The sequence below is a fragment of the Balaenoptera physalus genome (genome assembly GCF_965194825.1).
Source record: "Balaenoptera physalus genome assembly, chromosome: 2".
NCBI lineage: Eukaryota > Metazoa > Chordata > Mammalia > Artiodactyla > Balaenopteridae > Balaenoptera > Balaenoptera physalus.
This window is the reverse complement of record NC_138883.1, coordinates 171,500,278-171,513,799: the sequence shown is the minus strand read 5'-3', so window position 1 is coordinate 171,513,799 and position 13,522 is coordinate 171,500,278. Positions and strand designations below refer to the sequence as shown.

The following is a 13,522-nucleotide window of genomic DNA, read 5'->3' as shown; positions in this document are numbered from 1 at the left end:
AAAGCATGTGGTCCCAACTCGATTGCCTGTCTCTCCACACACGTCTCCAGATGATGGAGTGAGCTGGGCGTGTTTACATAAAACACAGTCCTCGGAGCCCAGCAGATGTTTGCTGCCTTCCAGGAGGGGCAATCGGATGGCCGGTTTGGTTACGTGGCACTGCCCACTTGAGAAGGTAACTTGGGAGCTTAGTGCTGAAGGAGTATCCTTGGGGGATCTACCAGCTGGGATCAGGTGTCTGAACCTGGACGGAATAATTACACACCCCCTTTCACGACAAAAGGAGATACCCATTCCGTAACCCGAGAGGGGGATTTGACTGTCAAATTGTTAACAGACCTTGGATCAAGCGAAAAGCTTGGGAGGGAAAAGCAAGCAGCCTTTGGATGAGTCCTGAGGTAGGTTGGATGGTCTCCTGAAAGACTCCTAGTCTCTGATTAAACTTCTGCCATCTTCCCTCCTACACTACTGTCCAGAGCAATCACTGAGAGTTTCGAGAAGGTCTTTAACTTATGGCTGCGGTTCATGGTACAATTATGCGGCACTGATAAAGAACCACATGGATTAATACGTGGGATCATAAAACGTTTTTTTTTTACAGAGGCACGTGAGAGGAACTATTTCACAACAGGTCAGGAGGGGACCAAATATTTCAAGTCTGTGGCTTCTTCTGTCTGGGGGAAGAGAGCTGGCCCGAAGATGAGACGAAGTTGGGGGAGTCGGTATGGGGAGTGAAGAGAACGCCAGCTCGCAGACACAGTGAAAAGGTTGGGACCACAAAAGTGGGATGAGACGGGGAACAAAAATTGCCTCTTGCTAAAGAGTTTGAGAAGTGGCTGCTGCTAACGTACGTGATTTGAAGATTTAAAAAAAATCACCGTCCAGCCTCCACCTATAGACACCCAGAAGCAGAGAAACACAAGATTAAAGAAGAATTCAGAGCGGTCAGTAAACACAAGACCATACCACCTCCTCACCTGGACCATAGGTGCCTCTGCCCATCTCTGCCTGGGGTTTTAAGAAAAATGCTGATATTGGTCAGTTTTTAACCCTAACTTAAGTTGTTGTCATTTAAGCCTTTTCTGGACAGTCTCTCTTCTAAGATCTTGGCTTTTAAGTTAACCTAAATGCGCCTTCTATTCTTTTCCATTATTCTCCCTGTAACTTCTTGGGGCCTTTTCAGGTTCTATTGGGGTTCCCTCCAAGCACGGATTCTCTGAGCCTGAGTCATACTACATCACGTAACTGCTAGCTCCGTGTGGTCCCAGAGCACTTGAGACGTGACTAATCCCAACTGAGACGTGACTAATCCCAACTGAGAAGTGCGCTAGGTGTTAAAATACGTGTCGTCTATCAAAGACTGAGATAATTTAAACTCTTTTAAAATATTGGTTACAGGTTGAAATGGTACTATTTTGGGTAAATGGGGTTCAATAAAATATATTATTAAAATCGATTTCATCTGTTCCTTTTTTCCTTTTTTAACGTGGCTGCTAGAAAATTTTAAGTTGCACCTGCGGCTCATGTCCCATTTCTATTGGACAGAGCTACTTGGAGCTTTTAATACATGGCAGCACACGGTGAATCTCTAGGAGGAGACTGTAGTATGCAGGGTTTCCAAACACATATGACCACACAACCATTTTTCACATGGTATCTTGTTCTAGTTGTATATTGATTCTCCTTCACAGGTCCCCAAAACATAATCATGTCCATTAATTCCCATGAGCGGCTTGGAATCCTGTTTAGTGAATGACAGTAGCTGCAGTGCTCAGCCCAGAAGTGCACCTCCCAAAGAAATTCACTTATGGGGAGAGAAAAAGCAGTTGAGGCCTTTTGAGGATGTAGCTCGTGATCCTGACCGCTTTAACATGGTCAAGATCAGCAGAGTAACTTTTCTGTCGGTGTTCAACGTGAGGGTGGTTTTAACAAAACCAAAATGAAAGTACATTTTATCATTTCACTATATCCCACAGAACCTGATATTTGGATGGTACCTAATCCAATGCCCCACGTCATATTCTAGATCAGGGACCAAATATCCAGCCACTAATAACTTACTGAAATATCTACTGAATGTCCACTATGTGCCAGGCTCTTGTTTCATGTTCACCAACAAGCTTACCCAGTTGGTACTATTATGACCAGTCCAATTTCATAGGTGCTGGGAAGATCAGAGAGGTTGGACCACCTCTCTGAGGTCACACAGCTGGAGGGAGGGGCTGGTATGCGTCTCCACTATGCTTTGCTGCCTCTGGGAAGTGGAGGGACTTGCAAATATAATACATCAGACCTAACATTTCAGCTCTTGCAGAGAGTAATGTACAGTGTTTGCAACAGACAAATGACTGCTTTAATATATTCAAAAGTAATATAATTGTTTTAAACAATTTTAGAGTATTAAAGTAACAAAATGGAAATGGAAACGGCCAGAAAAACCCTTGCTTTTCCACTTTTTCATACCTACAGGTGGAAGTTTGCTGTGATGTTTATTTTAGTTTACTTACATCTACATACTGGACATCCTTGTCTTTTGTGAATTTACATACTAGAGTTTCCGTTTGCAGAAATGGGAACAAGACTCCCTTGTAAAAAGCTTTGAGCTTTTCAGATTTCAGGGCCAAGTCAGAGAGAGATTGGGGTTATATTCAGCTGTGATTTCTACCCGGCACCCCCAGATCATTTAACGTTTTGAAGGTGTTTGGCTATTAGTTAGTTCCTACCTTTTTCAGAAGGTAGAGAAGGAAACGGAAGCACAGAACAGAGGGAAGCCTCCTTCCCTGGGCCAGAGCCGACTCCAGCAACAAGGATACTGACTCAGAGCATTAGGTTATGCTGCCTCCTACTGGCCAGAGTGAGACTGCACAAAACACACCGGGAGGAAAATTGTAATTCAGCGCTTCTCCACTTAATTACTATAGACTCTTTCTAAAGGGAAAAATATATATCTTAAATATACCTACAGTCCGTAGATTGAAAAAACACCACTCTAAATCATGCAAATAATGAAGTTCAAATAGCAACCAAGCCTTAAATTCAAAGAGGTGCCTTCAGTTTCCACGGGAGATCCTGCAAGGCAATTAATTACCTTTGTTCTCAGGTCAGGTACCTCCTGTAGTTCCTGCAAAAAGTCTGGCAGTAAGGATGACCTTGTATCAAGGGCATCTCCCTACTTAACTTTTGGTGCTGATTCTAACTCCATTCCTACAGAAACATATTCTTCCCTTGGCTTCTGTGAAAAACTGTACTTACCCCTCTTCTTTGCCATCTATACCTTTCTGTCTTTTCTCCTCGAAAATGGGGAGGACATCTTTGCCCTGTTTCAGCCTCCCGTCCTCTTACACGTTCTTGTAATGAGATCTCCTCACTCTGATGCCTTCCAGTCAGACCTTCTCCGTCAACCCTTCCCGCTTCCAACGCCTTCACAGGCAGAATCAGTCTCTCTCTCCTCCAGGCAAACACATCACCCTATCCTGAACTCTGTCGCCTTGTGTAAACAAGGTATCTGTCTCCCCCTCTAGTCCTCCAGTAATCTGAGGACAGAAGACCACGTCTTAGACACTTTGGGACAATAGCCTTGTTGATATCACCTGAGCTTGAAAGTATGCTCAGCCTCGTTAAAGGAATCATCTCGACTAAGATGTCTGAATAAGACAATAAGCTAAGTTCATGACTTAATACGACAAATACATAAAACACTGGAATACAAAATGAAATGGGAGAGATAAATGGCAGGTTACAGAAGCCGATAAAGCCTTGGACCAAGAGAGCACGAAGGAAGAAGCGATCGCCTCCAGCTAGAGAGAGAGAGGAAATGGCATTTGAGGCTGATCTGAAATGATAAGTATGTTTGGGGGTTGAAGTGGGGAGAGTGGAGTTGTCATATATAGAAACTACTCCGGACAGAAGAAATCCAAATAAAATAAGATAAAATACAAGCCTCTGAGACAGGAAAGTGTGAATATCTTCTATGAGCAAGGAAAAGTGCTGTTTTTTCCAGAGTCTTCTTTCAGGAGGGAGAGAGAAAAAGGCAGATGGGGTCAGGTCACTGAGGGTCTTAAACGTGAAACTAAGGAGAGTAGTAGGACATCTTGACCAGGCAGGAGCTGGGATGGAGTGTCCGTGGGCCGGTGGAGCACAGACATTCCGGTACCCAGGTATCCAACTGCGTCCAACTTGCCCTTGGGCGCTGTAGTACTTCTGGGAAAATGACTTGAACTCAGTCAGCCCCAGGAGTTCGGACATATGTAGACAGAGGACCTGGTGCGAGCAGCTTCGAGGGAGGGTCCATGGAGGCTGCGTCTGACTGGGAAACCAGGCACAGCCCCAAGGCTGAGCGTGGGGAGGGGACAGGGGAGGGAGGCCCAAGCGCCCCAGGGCAGCGGGCACCAGAACTGGGGTGGTGTATGCAACCGTGATGAAAGGGCATTTTCTTCACCTCTGGAACACCTTGGGACATGGGCAACTTTTGGAGGGACACCCCCTGCCCACCTCCACCTCAGACTGAGTGTACAAAGGAGATAACATTCTCTTCTTTATATAAGAGCAATGATTTCCAAATTCGAGCGTGCACCAGAATCGCCTGGAGGGCTCGTGAAAGCGCCCCATACGGGGCCCCACCCCCATAGCATCTGAGTTAACAGGCCTGGGGTGGTGCCCCCAAATTTGCATTTCCAGTACGTGCCGAGGCCAGGCGGATGCTGATGGTCCAGGCGCCTCTCTTTGAAAACCGTTGTGCGAGAACATCCCTGGGAGGAAAATGCTGTCTAAGAGTAGGACCCATGCCTGTTCTGTTCATCATGGAGTTCCCAGCGCCTAGCAATGTGCCTGAGACATAAAAGGACCTCCAGAAATATAAGGCTAAGAGCTGGTCCTGAACAGATGCAAGGCCAGAGAGCACAGGACACATAAAAGCCCGATCACAGAGGGAGAGACTGCCCCCGTCTTCAGACGGAACAATGTCGAGATGGGTGTAACACCTATTTTGTTTTAACATTTAATGAGTTTTCTTAGATTTTTTTTTTTAATAAAATGTCACAGATAGAATTCTACCACAGCTACCGCCTCAGCCTTTCCTCCTCTCCCTCCCAGCAGGCAAGCATATCTTCATTCGGTGTGATTCCTTCTCATCTTTGTCTTTAGGAATTGGTCATATATATATACATATTCAATGTTTAATGCTTTATTTATTTAGTTATGATTATTTAATATTTTTAAATGTCATGAGCACATCATCTAATGCATTTCGTGGTGTGCTTAATTCTGTTCATTATGGGGGGGTTTTTTCCCCTTAAATTGTGGTAAAATAGATATAACTTAAAATTTACCATTTTAAGTATACAGTTCAATGGCATTAACTACATTCATTTTGTTGTGCAAATATCACCAACCCATCCATCTCTGGAACTTTTTCCTCTTCCTGAATTAAAACTCCATACCCATCAAACACTAATTCTCTTAACATTATGTTTTCACGGTCCTTCAACTGGAGACATTGACTTGTTCTATCATTGTAACTGCTATATAGCATTCCATGATGTGACTGTGCAACCTGTATTTTCCCACCTCCTTTTTGATGGAAATTTAAATTATTTCCAACTTGCAGCTATTACAAATATCCTGATATATGACTCTTTCTTTGTACATACATCCCCCTAGGAGAGGAATTAATAAGAATTGGAGGATATATCCATCTTTACTAGAGAGCATTCAATCCCTCCCCAAAATGGCTTTACTAATTTCTATTCCTGCCATTAGCATAAGACAACCCCAATTTCCCCACACTCCTAACAACATTTGGTCTCACTGGACTTTTAATTTTTGCCAATCTGGTGGATATAAAATGGTGTCACATTTTCATTTGCATTCTTTTTTTGTTAAGTGAAACCAAGCTACACATGCAGTTTTAAAAAAATATTTATTTTATTTTTTTGGCTGCGTCATGTCTTAGTTTTGGCACTCAGGATCTTTCGTTGCGGTGCGCGGTCTCTTCTTTGCAGAGCCTGGGCTTCTCTCTAGTTGTGGCGCACAGGTTTTCTCTCTCTAGTTGTGGCGCGTGGGCTCCAGGGAGCGTAGGCCCTGTAGTTTGCGGCACGTGGGCTCTCTCTAGTTGAGGCGCCTGAGCTCAGTAGTTGTGGTGCGTGGGCTTAGTTGCCCCATAGCATGTGTGATCTTAGTTCCCCAACCAGGGATGGAACCCATGTCCCTTGCATTGGAAGGCGGATTCTTAACCACTGGACCACCAGGGAAGCCCTTCATTGGCATTCTCCTGATTTCTGGTTAGGTTGAACATCTTTTCATGTATTTATTAGCAACACAAATGTCCTCTTTTCTGAATTCCCTGTTCATATCTTTACCACTTTTTCTATTGGTTTGTTTACTCTTGTTGATTCATAGGAGTTCTTTACATACTTTAGAAAGTGTTCCTTTGTTGATTATGAGTTACAAATATCTACTCCCAGTCTGTGGCTTGCCTCTTGGTGTAAGTATCTTTCTTATTCCACATAAGTTTTAATTTCAATATAGCCAAATTTATCATTTTTTTTCCTTTTTACTTGATGCTTTTTGCAACTTACTTAAGAGCTCCTTCTTGCTCTGAGGACATAAAGAGAAACTCTTATACTTTCTTTGATAAGTGTTGATTTTTTGTGTGTGTGAGTATGTGTGTAAAAGCATTAATTTATTAAATCTATGCATTTTAACATGCATTTTAATGTGTATGAGGGTTGGGACCACAGTGTGGAAGCAGAGACATCAGTTTGGGGAATGTCTTAGTTTGGGATGCTATAACAAAATACCATAGACTGGGTGGCTTAAACTACAAATATCTATTTCTCTCAGTTCTGGATGCTGGGCAGTCCAAGATCACGGTACTGGCAGATTCAGCATCTGGGGAGAACCCTCTTCCTACTTGTAGATGGCCACCTTCTTGCTGTATCTTCACATCACAGAGGCGGAAGGCTCTGATCTCTTTCTCTTCTTATAAGGGCACTAATCCCATCATAGGGGCCCCACACACATGACCTCATCTAAACCTAATTACCTCCCAAAGGCCCCATCTCCTGATACCATCACATTGGGGGTTAGGGCTGCAACACATGAATTTTAGGGGGATACAAACATTCAGTCCATAGCAGAGACCATTGCAAGTCATTCAGGCAAATGAAATATGAACTTAGGAAGAACCGGTGGAGGAAAATAATGAATGGATTTGAGCAATATTCGGTAAAGTAGAATCAACAGGAAGCCAGACCCAGGAGAGGAAATCACCACCAACAAATTGTCAGGGGCGCACACCCATTTTAAATGAATCACAGAATCTCCAGGTAGAAAAGGATCTCAAGGCTCATCCAGTACAACCACCCACGTGTTGTTTGGACCCGGCCACCAAGCATGGAAACGGAAACATGCCTGCTCACTCTCTTTGAAGAAAACAGTACCACCGCAGCCAGGTAGACTGGCTCAGCTCAGAGAAATTCAAGCCAAGGAGGGCCAAACCTGAACCACGTCCAAAACCAGACATGGTCCCTGCATTCCAGATGTCGGTGCCCTGAGAAACTTAAACTAAAACCGATTTCTGCCTCCGCCGTTATTTATTTATTATTCCTCACTTGTATCCTGTATGTCTAGTTTCGTGTCTGGAGGCCCCGAGGCCGGGTCCACCTCTGAGCCGTGTCCAGCGCAAGCCTCACACATTGCAACACAGAGCAAGTGCCAGACAAGGACAGGAACCCTCGGGTAGGATGAACTCAATCTGTAATTCTTTTCCCAAGCAGCCTCACAGCAGAGGAGGTAATTAAGGAAGATGGTGTATTTGGGAGCAAAGGGCGAAGTCAGCTGCGGATTAAGTATGGGGAACAAAGAATGTGAATAAATAGCTGCTCCTCTGCTGGCAGAACAGTGAACTCTAGCCCATTTAGGGCTTGGTTCTGGAGCCAATTTTTATTTAACCAATTGTGAGAGCAGGAAATAGACAGGAAGCCTGAATCTTATATCTGCACAGACACATCATCTCTACCTGTGTTCTCTGCTTCTCCCCTTCCTCGCCTCTTCCTCTCTTTTCTCCTCCCCCCACCAAATACTAGGGAGAATAGGACTTCTAACACTCATCATTCATTACAATATGACTTAGACACTAGGGGGCAGGGGAGAGCCAATTACACGCAATTCAGAAAAGCGGGAAGAAATGCACCCAAACCAAGTAACCAAGACCCTTCATTTATTATATTGCAGAACCAACCCCTGAAGGACAGGCAGCTGGAAATGGCTGGGATAGGATCTCTGGCTAGAAGGCAAGAGCAGCTTTCCTTAATGGAAGAGGGAATGGAATGGTGGAGGGAAAAACTGGAAAATGAATCAGGAGTGGATGGCTCTCGAGGTCTCGGGATTTAAGGGGGGCGGGGGGAGTAATCTATGCATTTTTGGAAATTATGTGCAAAACCTCACTCATTTCAATCAGTGAAGACAGGAAGAGAGAGGGATGTGAAAATGCAGTTAAAGAAAATAGACTGGTTTTATTTCCCTCCGTGTTATCTCTCATGTATCAAAGAGACAAAGGGAAAACTTAATTAATTTTGTAGCCTTTGCTACTCTCGGGGTGCAAACAATGAAATCTTCACTTTAAAGCACCAAATTAATCACTTTTGTGCTTAAGAAAAACGGGATTCGCCAGGGACAACACCACAGCATAGTGGGATCTTGTGGAATGTGGCTAAATTTTGGGTGGTGCAGAGCCAGAATTTCGGAAAGCATCATATTGTTAATTGTATTTCAGTGGAGAGTACCCTCCTCGGCCGATCACACTCAGAGCCATGCATGCGGGGTGCTGCAGGAAGTGGGTCTCAGGGGGAGCCCCAGGCTTGGTGGGGAGAGGGGAGACCCTCCAGGGGGCTTGCAGGGGACTTCTTAACTATGGGGTCTACTCCAACGAGCTTCCTTCCTGTTGAAGTAACCGATTCACTTCTTCTTAAGTCAAACACCATGACTTGAATTTCTTGTGACTTTTTTTCTTGCCAAAAAAGCTACGGTTTTTACCAAAGATTGTAAAAGACCACTGAAGAAAATAAATGATTACTGTAATGACTGTAGCATTAATGAACTAATGGAATAATGCACTCCCTATATTTCCAATTGCTCCTCTCAATTCAGATTCTGTTCTCCCCCAGCACTTGCCACCATATTACTCAGTTTGGGGGGATCACAGACCCCTCCGGGGAGCTGATAAAAGCTAGGAACTCTCTTCCCAGAAATGCACAAGTAGGTACAATTTTGCATGTAATTTCAGAAGGTTCATAGATCTCCCCCTGCCCTTTCTCTCCAAAAAAAAAAAAAAGAAGAAAGAAATCCCTGAGACCTTGACTTAGCACTTGGTATTACAGCAATTCTCTTTCATCGATTGGGATCTTGACCTGTTCACAGAGTCCCAACACTGAGCACAGCACCTGCAAACTAATAGCTGCTCAAAGATAAGGCTTATTGTTCACCTGACTTTTCAGGCAAGAATGATGGAATGAGGGACTTCCCTGGTATCCAGTGGCTAGGGCTCCACGCTCCCAATGCAGGGGGCTGGGTTTGATCCCTGGTCAGGGAACTAGATCCTGCATGCCACAACTAAAGATCCCATGCTGCAACTAAAAAGAAAAAGAAGATCCCGCATGACGTAACAAAGATCCCGTGTGCCACAACTAAAAAAAAAAAGAGATCCTGCATGCAGCAACAAAGATCCCTCACAGCCAAATAAATATTAAAAAAAAAAAAAAAAGAATGGTGAAATGAGAGAAATGATATTTAAAAACACAGAGAAAGCATATGTATGTCGCTCAAGAAAAAAAAAATTGATTGGCCTTTAAGCTGTTACCATTTTTACTGGGATTTGGATCACTGGAAAATTTCATAGTGTGAAAAAAGAGCCAGTTTCTCTTATATAGACAGGGATCTGCAGCCTTAGCCCTTGAGAGAGTTAGATTGATCTAGAAAGATGTGTAGTTACAAGAATAAGCCTAGGGACTTCCTTGGTAGGACAGTGGTTAAGAATCTGCCTGCCAATGCAGGGGTCCCAGGTTCGAGCCCTGGTCCGGGAAGATCCCACATGCCGCGGAGCAACTAAGCCCGTGCGCCACAACTACTGAGCCTGCGTGCTGCAACTACTGAGCCTGTGCGCCTAGAGCCCGTGCTCTGCAACAAAAGAAGCCACTGCAATGAGAAGCCCGTGCACCGCAACGAAGAGTAGCCCCCGCTTGCTGCAACTAGAGAAAGCCTACAAGCCCGTGCGCAAAAAAAAAAAAAAACAACAAACAATAATGCTGGCTGTGAGGGGGGTCGACAGTGAGTGGTTCCAGGCACAGACGCTACTTTGCTTTCCCACGAGAGCTGCCAAGGCCCCATCTTTCCTTTCCAGGCTCTGAATTTTTTACCTCCAGCACTCCTGCTTCTGGATCTGAATTTCTGCCCCGCTCCGCCCCCCACAGAAACCTACCTTCCGTAGGGGTTCTGACACTCGCCCCCAGGCCCTAAGCCCTGCTAGCAGACAGTTCTAGGGCTGCAAAGCCAGGCCTGCAGGGGGTGATGGGCCGTGCGGAAGCAACACTTGTGTAATCTGCTGGGGAGCAAGGGATGGCCTAGTGGATCCTAGTCTGGCCTGGGCTGAGAGGGAGGGAGAGGGGAGAGCAAGGTGTCCAGAAGGTGTCATCCTAATGGAAGCAAGCATTTGTAGTCCCTGCCTCGAGGTGGAGTGTAAGGGATAATGTCTCAGGCATCTGTGTGACCTCAACCTTGGTCCAGCAGACTGTGACCCTTCCAGTCAGGCCTCATTTGTGTGAGAGGACAATGCAGATGGACAACACCCCACTTGGGGGAGGGGGAAGGTGGCTGCAGGAGGGTAAACCATTCTGCTATTTGCGGGGAAGCATAAGAAGCAGGCTGCGTTCTCAGTCGCTTGACAACTGCTTAGTGAGTGCCTGCATCTTCGAGTGTGGCCTTGGGGGACAGATGGCCAGGGTTCAAATCCAAGTCCTCCACTTTCTGCCACTGTGACTTTGGACAAGTTACTCACTGTCTCTGTGCCTCTATTTCATCACCTATAAATGGATAATAATGGTACCTACTCCATCCGGTTGTTCTGAGGATTAAGTGAATTAATCTGTGCCGTGCTCTTAGAAGCCTGCCTGGCATGCACACAGCAAGAGATTTGAAGTGTTAACTGTCGTCACTACGTTGAACCCATAGCCATGGTCCTTGCCTGCATGGAACTGACAGTCCATGAGGAAAGCAGAACAAACACTGTACAATCCACCCACAAAACTTAGCTACCAGAACATCCATACCTGCTTCCTCTTCTGTCTCCATCCAGGTGCCAGAATGCCTCGCCTCTCCCCTCCTTCCAGGATCTTGTTCTACCAGCTACCCTTCCTCATTCCTACATCTTTCGTCTCCTTTGCTTTGCTTTATGCACCTGTTCAAAGCTTTTCAGGTTCTAAGAAACAAACCCCTCCTCCCCCTCAAGTAAATGTCTCTCTTCTTCTGCCCCTTCTACAGCACGCTTCTTAAAAGAGGTGTCTACACTCATTATCTGCACTTGCCAACCCACACTCACTCCTCGGCCCCCTACACCCCATCTTCCACCTGCACTTAAGTACCCCAAGGCCACTAAATCCAATGATCTATTTTTGGTCCTTATGTCGATTTTCTGTAGCACATGACAATGTTGACTCCTCCTACCTTCTTACAATTTTCGTCCCCCAGTTCCAGAGTAACTCTCTCCTGTCACTCCTACCACAGGCCAGAGAATGCACGAGGCACTGGGAGGCAAAGGTATTCAGTCTCCCCAGGAGCTCGTGGCTTTTAGTGGGAGGGGGGAGCGGGGGGAGGTGTGGAGGAGAGATTAGGTACATGGAATAATTGCAAATCAGCGGGATGAGTTCTAGGATAAGGACCAAAATAGGACGGCGCAGCTGGTTCCTTCAGGACGCTCAGGGGAGAACCCATTTCCTTGCCTTTTCCAGCCTCTGGAAGCTGCTCACATTGCTTGGTTTGTGGCCCCATATCACTGTGACCTCTGCTTCCTTTGTCACAACTCTTCAGGCTCTCTTGCCTCCCTTTTTTTCTGTATAAGGATTCTGCTGTTACACTGGTCCATCCAGATAATCCAGGAAAATCTCATCCAAAAAAAATCCTTAATGGGACTTACCTGGTGGTCCAGTGGTTAAGACTCTGTGCTTCCACTGCAGGGGTCATGTGTTCGATCCCTGGTCAGGGAACTAAGGTCCTGCATGCTGTGTGGCACGGCCAAAAAAAAAAAAAAAAAAAAAATCCTTAACCACATCTGCAAAGTCCCTTTTGCCAGGTAAGGTAACACAGCCACAGGTGATTAGGATGTGGATATCTCTGGGGACCACTATGCTGCCTACCGTAGATGCAGTGCTCCCTGGAGTAGCCAGACAACTGTTCAGAGAGAAGACTCTCGGAGGGGAATTTTATAGGGTAAGTTCTCATTTGCCAGAAGGGGAGATAAGGTGGTACAAGCAAAGGACTAGCGCCTGACGAGAGGCTAAATGTAGAAAGAGAAGGTGAGCCTGGAGATCTGTAAGCACCCAGCATGGTTGCATGGCTGAAGAACAGGAAGAGGGTACCTTCTAGAGATTATATGAGAGAGGAAAAGTAGAAGCTGGATCGTGAAGGTTTTTTTTTTTTTTTTTTTTTTAACCATATTGAGTCTGAAATGTATCTGAAATGCATTTACTTGGCCAATGCCATTACTTTAGACTGTGCTATTTTTTCTTTAAAACGTTCTTTAGGGACTTCCCTGGTGGTCCAGTGGGAAAGACTCCATGCTCCCAATGCAGGGGGCCCGGTTGGATCCCCGGTTGGGGAACTAGATCCCGCATGCATGACGCAACTAATAAGAGTCCGCATGCCTCAACTTAAAAAAGATCCTGCGTGCCGCAACTAAGACCGGGTGCAGCCCAGATAAATAAATAAATAAATAAACCTTGGGAATTATCATTACAAATAAATAAATAAATAAAATAAAGCAAATATTCTAAAAAAAACAACTTTAAGTTGAGTCACTTTTTGTCCTAAAGAATAATGCCCACAAAATCACAGGTTTTACATGTTAGTTATATCTTTCCAGTATGTGTTCAAATGTGTATATAACTATAAAATGTTCTTCCCTGTACCCCCTAAAATCACACACACCCATGAATGAGTACCATACTTTGAGAAATGGAGCCAGAGGTACAGAAACCACCTAAAGGTTTTGAGCAGGGAAAGAAAGAACGTGATCAGGGTTGCCTTGGATCAATATCATTCCTGTAGCATTAATCACTTTGGACTGAACGGAGACGGGTGAAAATCACAGCAGAAAGCCCGTAAGGGGCTTCCCTGGTGGCGCAGTGGTTGAGAATCTGCCTGCCAATGCAGGGGACACGGGTTCGAGCCCTGGTCTGGGAAGATCCCACATGCCAAGGAGCAACTAGGCCCGTGAGCCACAACTACTGAGCCTGCGCGTCTGGAGCCTGTGCTC

At 45.2% G+C, this 13,522-nt stretch overlaps 1 long non-coding RNA gene across 11 annotated transcripts in view; it reads right to left on the bottom strand.

Annotated features, from left to right (window-relative positions):
- Positions 1 to 13,522, bottom strand: part of LOC309656451 — a 73,488-nt gene that overhangs the window by 55,083 nt on the left and 4,883 nt on the right. The window contains exon 2 of one of the 11 annotated variants that reach the window (XR_014261349.1): positions 2,724 to 2,860. The exons of the other annotated variants lie outside the window; for them this stretch is intronic. This is a non-coding gene — a long non-coding RNA (uncharacterized lncRNA). The remainder of the gene's footprint in view (positions 1 to 2,723; positions 2,861 to 13,522) is intronic. 11 annotated transcript variants of the gene reach the window in all.